General features: G+C 41.0%; 1 protein-coding gene across 4 annotated transcripts in view; it reads left to right on the forward strand.

The window, feature by feature from the left end:
• Positions 1-13017, forward strand: part of POLA1 (DNA polymerase alpha 1, catalytic subunit) — a 305604-nt gene that overhangs the window by 68842 nt on the left and 223745 nt on the right. The gene's annotated exons all lie outside the window — the stretch shown is intronic.

Below are 13017 nucleotides of genomic sequence, written 5' to 3' on the forward strand. Positions count from 1 at the left end.
CATTCAGGAAAACAGAGTCTAAATAAGTGCATAAACAAATACAAAACGTAAGAGAATATGATAGAAGTAATGCTGTGCAGATAAGTAAACAGGGTGGAGGGCTAAACAATGTTAAGATGGCTGGCTAGTTTAGCTTGGTCAGGGAAGGCTTCTTTAGGAGCTAACATGAATGAGAACTAAGCGACATAAGGGAGCTAGTTTTTTTTTTTTGCAGATATATTAGGTTGGAGTGTGAGGGAAAAGAAGAAATCAAGGAGGATGCCTCCATTTTTGTCTTCTAGCTGGTTAGCTAGTAGAACCATTTATTAAGAAGGAGAAATCTGAGGGAGAAAGATTAAGTTTTATCTTGGATATGTTACCTTTGAGGCTTGTAATAGATCTGTAGGCATGTTAAGTAGGCAGCTGGATGTATCAGTTCAAGTCCCCAGTGTCAGGAATATATCGGGACTGGAGTTATAGATTGAGGGTAATTGGTTTTAGAAACATGGGCCAGATACCAAACGGATTTGAGGTACTGTCCCTTTGTAAACACTAAAAGCTTCATTTGCTTTAGCACCACGTGCATGGCTTTTCCTTAGTTTGTAAAAGAACAGTTATGTTAAATATTATATTCCATTTAACTCCAGTAAAATACTGATTTCTGTCAGTGGATTTAAGACTACTCGGTCTTACGGAGGTAGTGGTTATGGGCAGAACGCTCATGCTGGGAGCGTGGACTCAGAGTACTCTTAGAGTAGAGTTCGGCACACTACAGCCCATGGGCCCAATCCAGCCCGCCACCTATTTTTATAAGTAAACTTTTATTGGCACACAGTCATACTCATTCGTTGAAGTATCATCTATAGTTGCTTTTGCAAGTACAGCGGCAAAGTTGAGTAGTCAAGGTGGAGACTTGCATGACCTGCAAAGCCTAAAATATTTACTATCTGGCCCTTTTCAGAAAAAAAAAAAATGCTAACCCCTGCTTAGAGCCTAGATCAGGACTGTCTAATAGCACTCTGAGGTGATGAAAACGTTCTCCATCTGCAATACCCAGTGCGATAGCCGCAAGCCCCAAGTGGCTAGTGAGCACCTGATGGCTGGCTGACGAAGTGGATTTTGAGTTTTATTTAATGATAATTAAAATAAATTTAACCTCACATATCCACATGTGGCTAGTGGCTGCTGTATTGGACAGTGCAGATCTAGCTGGCATGAAACGAACAGGATATTGAGAGGTGCTCTTCTGTTGGGAGCCCGCTTTCACTCCACTGAGGGCACAGTAAGGAAGGACACTTGTATTGGACACCAGCATTATGCGAGAAGCTTTCAGATGCATTATTTCCTTAAGACCCCATAAGAATCAATCGATATAGGCAAGAGTGTTCCAATTTTGCAGATGACGAAGCTAATAAACTGAAAGAGGTGAAGTGTAACAAGTGACTTTTTTGGATGGGAATCCAGCTCTTCCTGACTGTAAGGCTTTTGCTACATGGGGGTTGTCTGCTCCATCTCAGGATGGCTCTCCTGTTGCTTTATATTCTGCCCTTATTCCTAGAAGAACGTTTTTTTTGATACTCATCTCAAGACATAGGCCTTTTTTTTTGCCGTACGCGTGCCCCTCACCGCTGTGGCCTCTCCTGTCGCGGAGCACAGGCTCCGGACGCGCAGGCCCAGCGGCCATGGCCCACGGGTCCAGCCGCTCCGCGGCACGTGGGGTCCTCCCGGACCGGGGCACGAACCTGCGTCGCCTGCATCGGCAGGCGGACCCCCAACCACTGCGCCACCATGGAAGCCCGACATAGGCCTTTTTTACTTGAGAAGATACAGGTGTTTTAGGGGCTCATTGAAGTGAGGAAAGGATGTTTTCAGTTTCTTTGGCCAAGTTTACTTTAAAATTATTTAAATTTTATTTCTCTGTATGTATCCAGTGGCTTCTGATAGAATACCATCTTATTTTTGTATTAGGAAGTGCACTCACTATGCCCCAACTGGGTGATAATACATGGGTTGACTATTGGGATTGGATCAAGATTACTCTTAAGTTTCTCATGAGAGGCAGTAGTTGACAATTTACTCCCTTGGAGAGTGCCTCTTGCTGTTGGGAAATCCCTGTTGTTAACATTTTCTGCATTGGCTCAGAAATCCACAAGCTTAAAAGGGCACTGTTGATAATGATAAGCCCCAAATTTGTCCAATAATCTCCCCCAACTCCCCTAATCCATTGTACTTTAACGGCAATATTTTTGGTTAGCTCGATTTTTAATGGGGAATTTAAACTCAATTTTTATTTTTCTCTTATTTAAAATATAACAACAAATCTTTCTAAACTATTTTAAAAAAACCCTACTCTTCCCACTAAAAAACAAAGAACTTCAGACAAATCTAGAAATAATCATATGTGATTTAAGTTCTTGGCTTCTGCTTCCCTTTGTCTCTTTCCCCTTTGCTCCTTCCCACAAATAAAAAATACAACGGTGGGAAATGGGCCTTTAAAGTAATGTGAGGTTAATGAGAAATAATAATTACACAGTTGCTTCCTGGAAATCTTATTCTAGAAGAGGATTCAAAGCCACGTACAGAAATTATTTCCTATAATAAAAATGATTGTAACGTATTGATGATAATTATTAGCACTGGCGGATGGAAGTATTTTATGTGATAATCTGTCTTTGGGTTTACTGTTTTTTTCCGTACGTACTATTAGGTCTTTGTGAGTTCAAGCATCTCTTGATTATTAGAGGTAGGAGAAGCGAAGTGTAAAATGAGAGTCAGTTTGCCGAGCTTTTGGAATATCTTTGTAACTTACCGAACTTATCTTTTTTGTACTAAGAGTAGACCAAGTAATATAGTAACCTGAAAATCCTAGAAGTTGATTGCTTTTAAAGTCCTTGTGGGATAAATTAGATTAAGGTTCAATTGGAAATTAATGAGAAGGAAACCTGGTAGCATGTTGTCTGAAAAAGATTATAAAATTTTGCACTTGAATATAGATTAATACACAGTCTGGGGAGGCCTTAACGCCCCCCCCCCCGCCCTTTTTATTTTTAAGTCTGTTTTGTGTGTGCTCAGTTTGTTGGAATCATGCAGGTTTGGCTCTGGTGACCTAATAATTTCTGTAATCAAATGTATTATGGCTGCTAGAGTACTCAGAGTAATTACTAATTGTACTTTTAAAAACAGGTTTATAATAAAAATGCTAATAGTTGTGTCAAATGGACATCAATATTGTCTTTTCCCAGGTGTGATCTTTCACACTTAAACTCTTCTATGATTTTTAATTGCTCGGTGGTAGAGGAATTAGTTAATGGTTAAAGAATTGTATGAGGGACCTCATGGTGTGCAAGTTATTTAAAAATAATGAACTCAATGTTTCCAGAGAAGTAATATGGAAACCTAGTTGACAGATAACTCGAAAGTGAGTCTATATAAATACCATCTGTATTTGTGTTTATTCTCAATGTATGTGTAGGGAGACATAAAAAAGATACTGAGCAAGTTGGTAGCAGTAAGTGGACATATATTTTAAATCACAGAGAAAACAGACTAGGTAGTCAAGTGACTGGTGTGGTAATTGAACTGATTTTTCACTAGATGGCGATAGACACCCTGAGATCATTAATCAATTAAGGGTTTTATTCTGTGAACAATAGTGAAAGCCATTTAGTGACACAGATCTGTCCAAATTTTTGACTTTTATTAATTTTGAAATTATTAAAGAAAGGACCAAAGGATTGTAATAGTCTAGTGTATTTAGTGTTTAAATAGTGACAGTCTTTGAATAAAAAGTTTTATTGATAAGAACAATCATTTTATGTATCATAGCAAGCTAATTCTTCTATCAGAGAGCTCAATTCACACTTCTGGCCATGGGGCTACAATCCATGACTCCCTTGGTCACAGTATCAGGCTAATCTAAAGAGAACTGAAATGATTTTGATGTGTAATTTTGCCTCTTTGAATTTGTTGGGGTTTTTTTGAGGGATTTAAAACTTACTCTATACTTATAAGCATACTCATTGCATAATCCGTAGTGTAATGGTAATATTTGTCTTTATGGAATAATTACTGCTTACTGACACTGGTATTGTCTTATTTCTGCACTCTGTTATTTCTGTGCCCTTGAGAAAATGATTTTTGGTCTGGATTTCTGATTGCATTTTAAAGTGAATGCATGCTCTAATGTTTGGGTGTAGAGCCCATGCTTTTTCATTTTCTCACCCAGTAGGCTAAAGTGAGTCTTTGCCAGCCTGCTTGCCAATCAGTTGTAGACTGCCTAGCTTTCAATTGTGTTTGGAGCTGAAATTTGTGCATTTAGAAAATGTGTCCAAATCATTGCATGAAAACATTGCAGTCAAGCCCAGGGCAAGCCTTCCTGGGAGTCTCTTGGCCATGTGCTAGCACCTGTCAGGAGCCCTTCAGAATGGCCCTGGGATGGAGGGCTGTAGCCTTTGTTGATGTCAGCGGCAAAAGAGAATGAGTGAATATACAGAATCTTATAATTGAGTGCTAAAGGAGACTTTCAACTTTATCTAGAAATAAGCAAAAATTTCACTTTTCCAATCTTTTTTCTTAAAAAAGCCTAGTTTTAAAAAATTAAATGCGATAAAATATTGTAGAGACAGCTAAAGACCCTTTCCTCCCCACCGTCACTCATTTTTTTCTTTTCTTCTTCCAAGGTAACTGCTCCCTCCGGGTTGGTTTTGTCCTTCTTGCCCAGGGATTTTTGCTTTTACAACAAATACGTGTACCTATACACGTGGTGCCTTACAAGTTTTTACCATTTATGTGTCATGCTATCATATTTTTTGCAGTTTGCCAAAAGAAAAGTATGGGAAAATCCCTACTCTGTATACCAATTTTTAAGTATGTCCATGTTGATACATTTTTAGACTTGATTTATTCATGTTACCTATTGTGTAATATTTCAGTGAATAAATACAGCACAGGATCTTTTTTATTCTCCCATTGGCCATCTTTTTAGCTTTCCTCATTTTCACTTCTTTTACTTTTTTGCTGTTGCGAATGGTGCTATAGTAGACAGTGCCACATGTGTGAGAGTTTCTCTAGCGTATTACTAAGAGTGGAGTTTGCACATCTGCAAGCAGTATGGCATGTTATTGGTAGGAGCAGTCATTTAATTTATCATAGCGAGTTAATTCTTTCAAATAGCTAAATTCATATTTATGGCCATGGGACTACAATACATGACTCCCTCCGTCACAGAATCAGAGGTTAATTTAAAAACAGTTGGGAATAATTTTGATATACAATTTTACCTTTTTGAATTTGTTGTTTATTTTTCTACTGAGGGATTTTTAGACTTCTTAGATACTTGTAAACATGCTTGTTGCATCATCCTTAGTGTTCCACACCTTTGCCTGCATTTGTTATTATCAGAATTAAAAATTTTTGCCAGTCTCGTGAGTGTGAAGTGGTATCTCATTGTGATTTTAATTTGCATTTCCCCAAGTATTAGTTAAGGTGAGCATCCTTTCATGTGTTTTAACTCTTCAGTTTTCTTCTTTTCAGTGTGATTTGCCTGTGCGCATATAGGTCCTATTTCGCTGGGTTGTATGTCTCTTAGTATTTCTTCTTAGTTATTCAAAGGCTGGTTCTTTTTCGGTCATTTTTGTTGCAGATATCTTTTAGTCTGTGACTTATCTTTTTAACTTTATATGTGGTCTTTTCTTGTGCAGAAGTTTTTAAATTTATTGTCAAATATTTGGTTTTTTCCCCCTTGTACACTGTGTTGTTTTTTTTCTTAAGAAACCTTTCCCTCCTTCAGTGACATAGACATTCTCTCTTATTTCCTTCTAAAAGTTGCAAGCTTTGGTTCTTATTCAGGTCTTAAACCCTTCTGGGAATTATTTTTAGGGATCGTATAAGTTAGGGATCTAACTCTATTTGTCTTTTTGCTTCCTGTGGAGTTGTTGAACCTATTCTTCTATTCCAGGGGTCGAGAACCTAGAACTCCAGGGCTAACTCCTGTCCACTGCTTGTTTTGTGTAAATAAAATTTTGTTGGGACACAGCCACACCCACTTGTTTATGGCTGCACTTGTGTTCTGTTACAATGGCAGAATTGATTAGTGCCCAGAGAGCCTGAATGCCCTGCAAAGCCTAAAATATGTACTTTCTGGCCCTTTACAGAAAAAGATTGGTGGACCTCTGGTCTAAAAGAGAGTCACGTATAATAGAAAAGTCACTCTCATTTCTAACAGCATCAGTCACAGTGGGTGAAAGTAGAGGAAAGTACACTCAAGGTAGTAAGAAGGAAGGAAAGCAATCTTTCGGACATCTAAAAAAACATAGATTTTCAAGTTTTATCTGTTTATATTGTCATATGAGAACTTCTCATAGAAGCAGAGCGAATGTCTGTGACTCCTCAAGTTCTTTGTGACATTTTATGTGTCTGTGCATGTGTGTGCTTTTTTGGGGAAAAGGGTGCATAGCATTTAAGAGATTCTCAAAGGGCACCATGATGCAAAAATGCTAAAGAATTGGTGGTTCTTATATTTCTTCATTTCTGCCCTCGTAGGTTGAGGGGACACTTTAGTCTTAAAAACGTATGATTTTGTTACCTAAAACATGGCAGTATAAAGAATTTTCTTGCCAGACCAGACTCATGGAAACTGTGTGGGTGGTAGGAGGGGAAGAGTTCTGTCTCTAGGATTTAATAGCCACCATTAAGACTACTTTTAACTTCAGCTGACCTACTAACATTTTGATTTTTTTTTATATAAGAAGATAATTTCTCTTAAGGCTGAAAGTGAAGGTTTAATATATTTTGGCAGAATATATTTTACGTTAAAAAAAGCAATATCCTTTTTCAGTGGTTACAGATTACTTACCACTTTGAAGTTGTTTACATTATAATATTCTAAGCCAGAGAAACTTTAAATTCCGTTTTTATTGTTGTATTTCAGGGATGTTTGGGTTCTAAATTCTTGGCAGTTCTTCATACTATTCAACTTTATTAATTCACATCTACTAATTCAGAATTGGTGGTAATTCAGATGTAATGAGTTGAAATTCTTCATAGTACAAATTAATAGCAAATTTAGAGCCGAGGTTCTTTTTATATACCTTTAACTTCTATAGAAACACCTGTTTTCTGTTGAGTAAGTGGCATCTTAACTGCAGATTATTTATATGGGTGAACTTTTACTAATTAACATCTATATTTGCTTGTCCCTTTGTCTGTATCCTTTCTGAAATTGGTGAAAGTAATGTTGGTAAATATAAAGCTAAGAAGAGGAAACACCTTGGAGATACCCTATGGAAGGCCAGTTCAAATTATGATAAATTAGACCTTCAATAATTTGAGAGAAATGCAATGACAAAAAAATTTCAAGTATATAGAATAATCTATGCTGTATGAACACGGTATTGCACTCTATAAATAAGTGGGTTACATTTAGGCCTGGTTTGAATTTATGTACTACTTGAACACACATAATATTTCTTTCAAAATGGCTAAAACTTTAGACTTTCAAAAAGAAATTCAGAAGAACGTTATCCCTCTCAATGTTTGGAACCTATCCCCTCCAAGATGCCTGGACATCTGCCTTCATGTGCTCTTTGGGTTTTGAACGTTGCAGTGTATAGGTTTAGGAGCAAACAGGCGGTTGATGTTAGAGGTAGCTGGGAAGAGGGAGACAGGGTCAAGTCCTGCCTGTGAACCGGGCTGGGTCTGTGAGCAAGTCTTTTGTCAGAAAGAAGTGCCTCGCACCCGTCCTCACATGTACCTCCTGGGTGTCAGCGGCGGTGACAGGTGGTCCTGGGGCTGTGGGGGCTGGCCTCCCTTGTCTTCAGAATGCCATGGTTTATTTCATTAAAGAAGGTGGAATTTCCTTATTCTCAGTCTAAATTAGGGTCTTTTAAAAACCCACATGTTGGTAGTTTTACACCTAGATTTCATAATGGGTCTGTAAAAACTAGTATGAATACTTAAAATTTTTCTCTTAATGGACCAAAAAAGGAAAGAAGAGAAAAGCCTGCAGCCTCAAATTGTTTCTATATTCTCCAGTCTCTACTTGCGTTTGGTTTGTCGGGGATCACTATGTCTGTATTTTGATGTCCCCCACCCCCACCCCAGCACCTAGCCCCGTGCCCCACAGAGTGTGTGCTAGTTTGCTGTGACTCTGGGATCATGCTGGTCTCGTAGTTTCTGCAGTTATAGATGGGTGGGTGTGGAGGAGATGCATTTTGTGATATAGGATCTTGATATTTAAGCCTTATTTGAGTTTATAAGAATGGCCTGGATACTCAGAATAAGAAAAAGGCTACTTTATACGTTTTTACTGGGCCACTCTCATTTGCGAAGGCAGGGATGGTATTTTTGCCCCGACATTTTGCCCATTTAATTACTGAACCCACTGGGAGTGTGACTGAGGATGAGGAGATAAATACTATAGGACTAACTTTGTGTCGGCGCCGCTGATCTCTGCTCAGATTGAGTTTCATTACTCTGACTCGAATCACAGAAACTGAGGCCTGGAAACCTCTTCCTTTCTTCCCCACCCCTCGCCACAGTGAGTGATTTTCTGTTAACCCAAACTCATTCCTCTTTCTACATATGTGAACATTTTCTATAAACCTGTTTTGGTGTATGTTTCTTTTTCACGAGCCGCGTGTTATTTGCCAGGTGTTCTACAGCTCATTGCTTTGGCAGTGAACCAAGATGACAGAGCAGTAATGATTTCGAAAGTGCCATTCCCTCGTTAAGACACAAAAAGAAAAGTGTGAAGTTATTAACCACTATTCACCAGTGGCACAGAAACTGGCGTAAGGTTTAATTGTCTGGATCCACAGTCAGTCTGCCTAGGTAATTTCCTGGACAATGCTACTCTTAAGGAAAGGGGAAAATATCCTATAACTTTATTTTTTTTCCTCCCATGTCCACCCCCCTTCACAGATTGTGGATACAGATGGTTTGTAGAGAAAGGATCACTGCAAGCCAAAAATATTGATCTTTTCTCCAGATTTTCCTTTCCTCATCCACCCAGGTAGTAGATTTATGGGTGATGTGGTTGCACTCGGCAACCTTGCAGATTTCCCCATCCCCCAAATGGATCAGCCGCCCCAGCGTTTGAGTCTGATGATGTACAAGATGTCACCGCACCATCTCCTGGCTTCAGCCATGCCAGGGACACTCCGTGTTAATTGGAAGAACCTGCTTTTGGCAGCCCGCGCCGTCTGGTGGCTTGTGTGTGCTCTTCCCAGCAGTACAGTCAGGCCCTTCAGAGACAAATCCATCTCAAATTTAAAAACAGAACAAGCTGGTTGGGTTTATTATGGCTCAGGACTGGTTAACTGAGAGCAGACTAATAGAATTAGTGCCTTCTGTTTGCGTTTCATCATTTCGGTAGGCAGCATGAGCCTGTGTCAATTTGCCATATCATAAATACGGTGTGAAATTACAGTGAGCCGAGTTTGGTAAGTTGTGGGAGTTTTGGAAGGCGGGGAGAAGGATGGCTTTATGTATGTGTGTATGTGCTAAGAAGCTGTTTGATTTTAAGCCAGAGATTCCTGAGCCCTGTAGTCATTGCTTTAGAGATTTTGTACATACTTTGAAATTTAGTGCCAGTGTCGGGTTGTACAGCTGTCCTTGTCTCCTTTTTATTATTAATTTTGGTGGGTGAATGGGCTGGTGTCACTTGTACACTTGAATGTATTAGAGTCTCAGAATTTAAATTTTTTCTTTGAGGGTTCCCTCCCTCGTTTAAAAAGCGAAATGACATAGAATGTAACTGAAGCCAATCTCTACTTGCATTTTTAAAAGAACAACAGAGCACGAGGGATTTCCAGAAATGACTTGAGTGTGGTGTTTGGGATTACTAATTGTTCTTTTCAGGTTTGGGTTTTGTTTTCTATTACTTATTTTTATTGCCTTTGTTGTTTTACATTTAAGAAAAGATTTGTTCTTTTGAGGCTAGTGATGAGAGTGTTTGCCTCAGGGCTAAGAGTTGAGTGGGGATGGGAGTGGAGCAAAGATATTAGGTTTCTGTCATAATTTGGAGTGTCAGACATTTGGCTATATTTGTTTCAGGGGCTTTTCACCCTGCTGACTTAGCCACAGACTATATTTTCAGCCCTGTGCAGGAGGGTGGTGTGCCTTCCGCAGGCAGGGAGGAGGAGGGTTGAGGAGGGAGCACTTGGGGAAAAGAATAAGCTCATGGGCTATTAATAATGTGCATTGTTCATAAGGCCACGTGTAATACTTCCGTGCACTGGCCAACAGGGTAGGATGTATGTTCTATTCAAGTTGGATTGCATGGCCTGATGCGATGGACAGCTGATCATTGAATCACACGAAAGATCCAGATATTTCTTCTTTAATCATGTCCTGACAGGGCAGAAAAAAATAACTTGTTTTCAGAAGCTTGGCTTAGAGCAGGTGAATATATTTAATTCAATTACTGATTCTTGCCTCATAGCCAGAAATTCTTCCAGTAATATTTGCTGAGTCTGTCCCATGGAGGGAAATGGAGACAGATGACATTGCTTGTGACCTGTAGGCTTGAGATGAAAGCCTAGGTAATGATTCCAGTAAAACTAGAGCTAGAGCTCAGGAGGCCAAACTCATGATTCCTTAGTAGTAAGCAAGACAAAGGATCTGCAGTAGGTGAAAACCCACGCGGAAAAGCCTGAATATGTGCTGGAGGAAGCCTGGACTGGAAACACGGGTGCCATGCTCACTGCGTGTTTGCTTTGTTTGGCTTTGAGCAAGTCGGTCCCTGTGAGCCTCTGTGTTTTCATGTGCCAGAGCGTGCTAGTTGACGATGGCTACTGCCCTGTCCCCCAGTTACAAAGCACCTTAACCTAGGAAAGCCTGGGCACCATGGTTTCTTGTCACAATGCAGAGGAAGGCACCAAACCCCTACCAGGTGTTGGGCCTGGTGCTGGTGTGTTGGGGATACAGTGATAAATTTAAATGTTCAACGATCTTGTCCTCATGGGGTTTTCATTCTGGTTGGGGAGAGCCATTAAGCAAATTGTCCAATGAATAATCATGCCGACCCAGGAGAAAATAAGAGCTAAGAAAAGGAATGGGAGTTTCTGAGTGCTGCTAACAAAGGCCCTCTGAAGAATCAAAGCTCCCAGACTGAAGAATCAGAGGTTTCCTGAGCATGTGACACTTGAGCTGAGATCAGAAAAGTGTGTGCTGGATGCTGGAGTTAACAAGCTAAAGGGTTACAGGGATCAGCATTCCAGGGTGACGGATGCCTTGTGCAGAGGTCCTGTGGTGGGTGGAAGCATTGTGTGGTCAAGGAACTGAGGGAAGGCTGCTGTAGCCTGGACGTAGAGAGGAAGCGGGGAGTGATGGGAGGCGAGTCTGGAGAGGACAGGGTCACACCATGTGGGCCTTGCCGGCCATGTTGAGCAGGGGGTGGACATTAGCAGGTCCTTCGTGCGGTGGAGGGATTGGCTCCCGTTTGCATTTTGAGACCATCGCTCTGGCTGAGTGGATTGGAAGGGTCAGCGTGGATGAGGGAAACTAGTTAGTAGGCTCTTATTAAGGTATTCCAGGCAAGCAATGGTGGTAGCTTGGCTGGCGTGATGGCAGCTGGGAGAGGGAGAAGGTGCAGATATGAGAGACATGTGAGAGAAGAAAAACCAGTAGAACCTGGTGGCAGCTTGGATATTGGGCTTAGGATGGGGAAAGTATCCAGGACAACTTCAGGATAACTCCTGGCCTTCTGAGTTGTGCAGGCTGATGGATGGCAAGCCTTTCACTGAGGTGAGGAGTGTTGGAAGATGCCTGGGTTTGGGGCCAGGGGAGGGAAGGATGAGCAGTCTGATGTTGGACATGTTAATTTTGAGGTGGCACGATGCGATATAAATTTGGGCGTCATTGGCGAATTGACGTAAATTAAAACATGGACATGGATGGGATTACTTTGGGAGAGGAGAGAGTAGAAAGAGAAGTGGGTGTAGGAAGGACGCTGTCTTACGGATCCCCAGTGTGGAATGGCTTGGAGGAGGCCACCACAGAAGGAGAAAAGCAGGAACACAAGGTGTCGTGGGAGCCAGGGAAGAGTGTCTCAGGGAGGTGGTGGGTGACTGTCAGCAAGAGACACAGGTGATAGCTTTGAAAATTTGGGGGACACTGAGGTGATCATTGACTTCAGCTGGTGCTGTATGCGTGCAGCGGTGGCGGCGACCAGAATTGCTGTGGTTAGATATTTTAATTCTCCCCAGTTCATAGATGAGGGATGTGAGACCCAGAGAAGTAGCTTGTGAAATGCCTCAACTAAGTGGCAGCCCTGGAATCCAGGCCTACGCCTGGGGGTCCCACGCTCCCTGCTCTCCCCACCCTGCCTGCCGCCTCCAGCCCCCCCTGCCCCCCAGCTTCCCAGGTACGCGCAGCCTGGCTGGTTATATAACCTCTCTGAGCCTCAGCTTCCTCATTTTTAGTCATGGTAATTCCCCAGCGACGTTGTTGGGAGAATGAACTGAGATGGTGTGTGTTAATGCTTCGATTCAGCGTTTGATACATAATAAGCGCTCAGTAAACGTGACCTGAAAATCTAACACCTTAGCAGCGGTGGCTGCCCTCCAGACCCATTCTTACCCTGTCTGCATTTTTCTCTCACTTGAATGCCTGAACGTCTACTCTTATAAGACCAATTTGTCGGCTGTTTGCCAAATTATTTTCTATTTTGTGTTTTTACTTGTTGTTTCTTCTGCTTTTTGTGCCTTTGTCCACCCACATCACTAGTTTCTGCTCTTTCAGTCTTTCTGAAAACTCACTTCCCCTGAGTGATCTAACCTGACCTTCCTCACTCTTTAACTTAATGACCTCAGCTGATCCTTACATTTACTCTTAAGAGTTTGATGTTCACGAGTTTAAGTTTTTTCGTTTATTTTTACTAAGTAGATTCCGGAGCCTGGAGTGTTTTATCATGTCCTTCAGTAACATCTAGTAGTGGACCCTAAGTGGCAAACACCAGCCATTTTTATAATATTTAAGAAATAGTTGTCTTTCCTATCACTTCTTAGCCCAGTCCTAAGATGCAGTTAGTTTTAAGTC

This window comes from Orcinus orca, chromosome X (genome assembly GCF_937001465.1).
Source record: "Orcinus orca chromosome X, mOrcOrc1.1, whole genome shotgun sequence".
NCBI lineage: Eukaryota > Metazoa > Chordata > Mammalia > Artiodactyla > Delphinidae > Orcinus > Orcinus orca.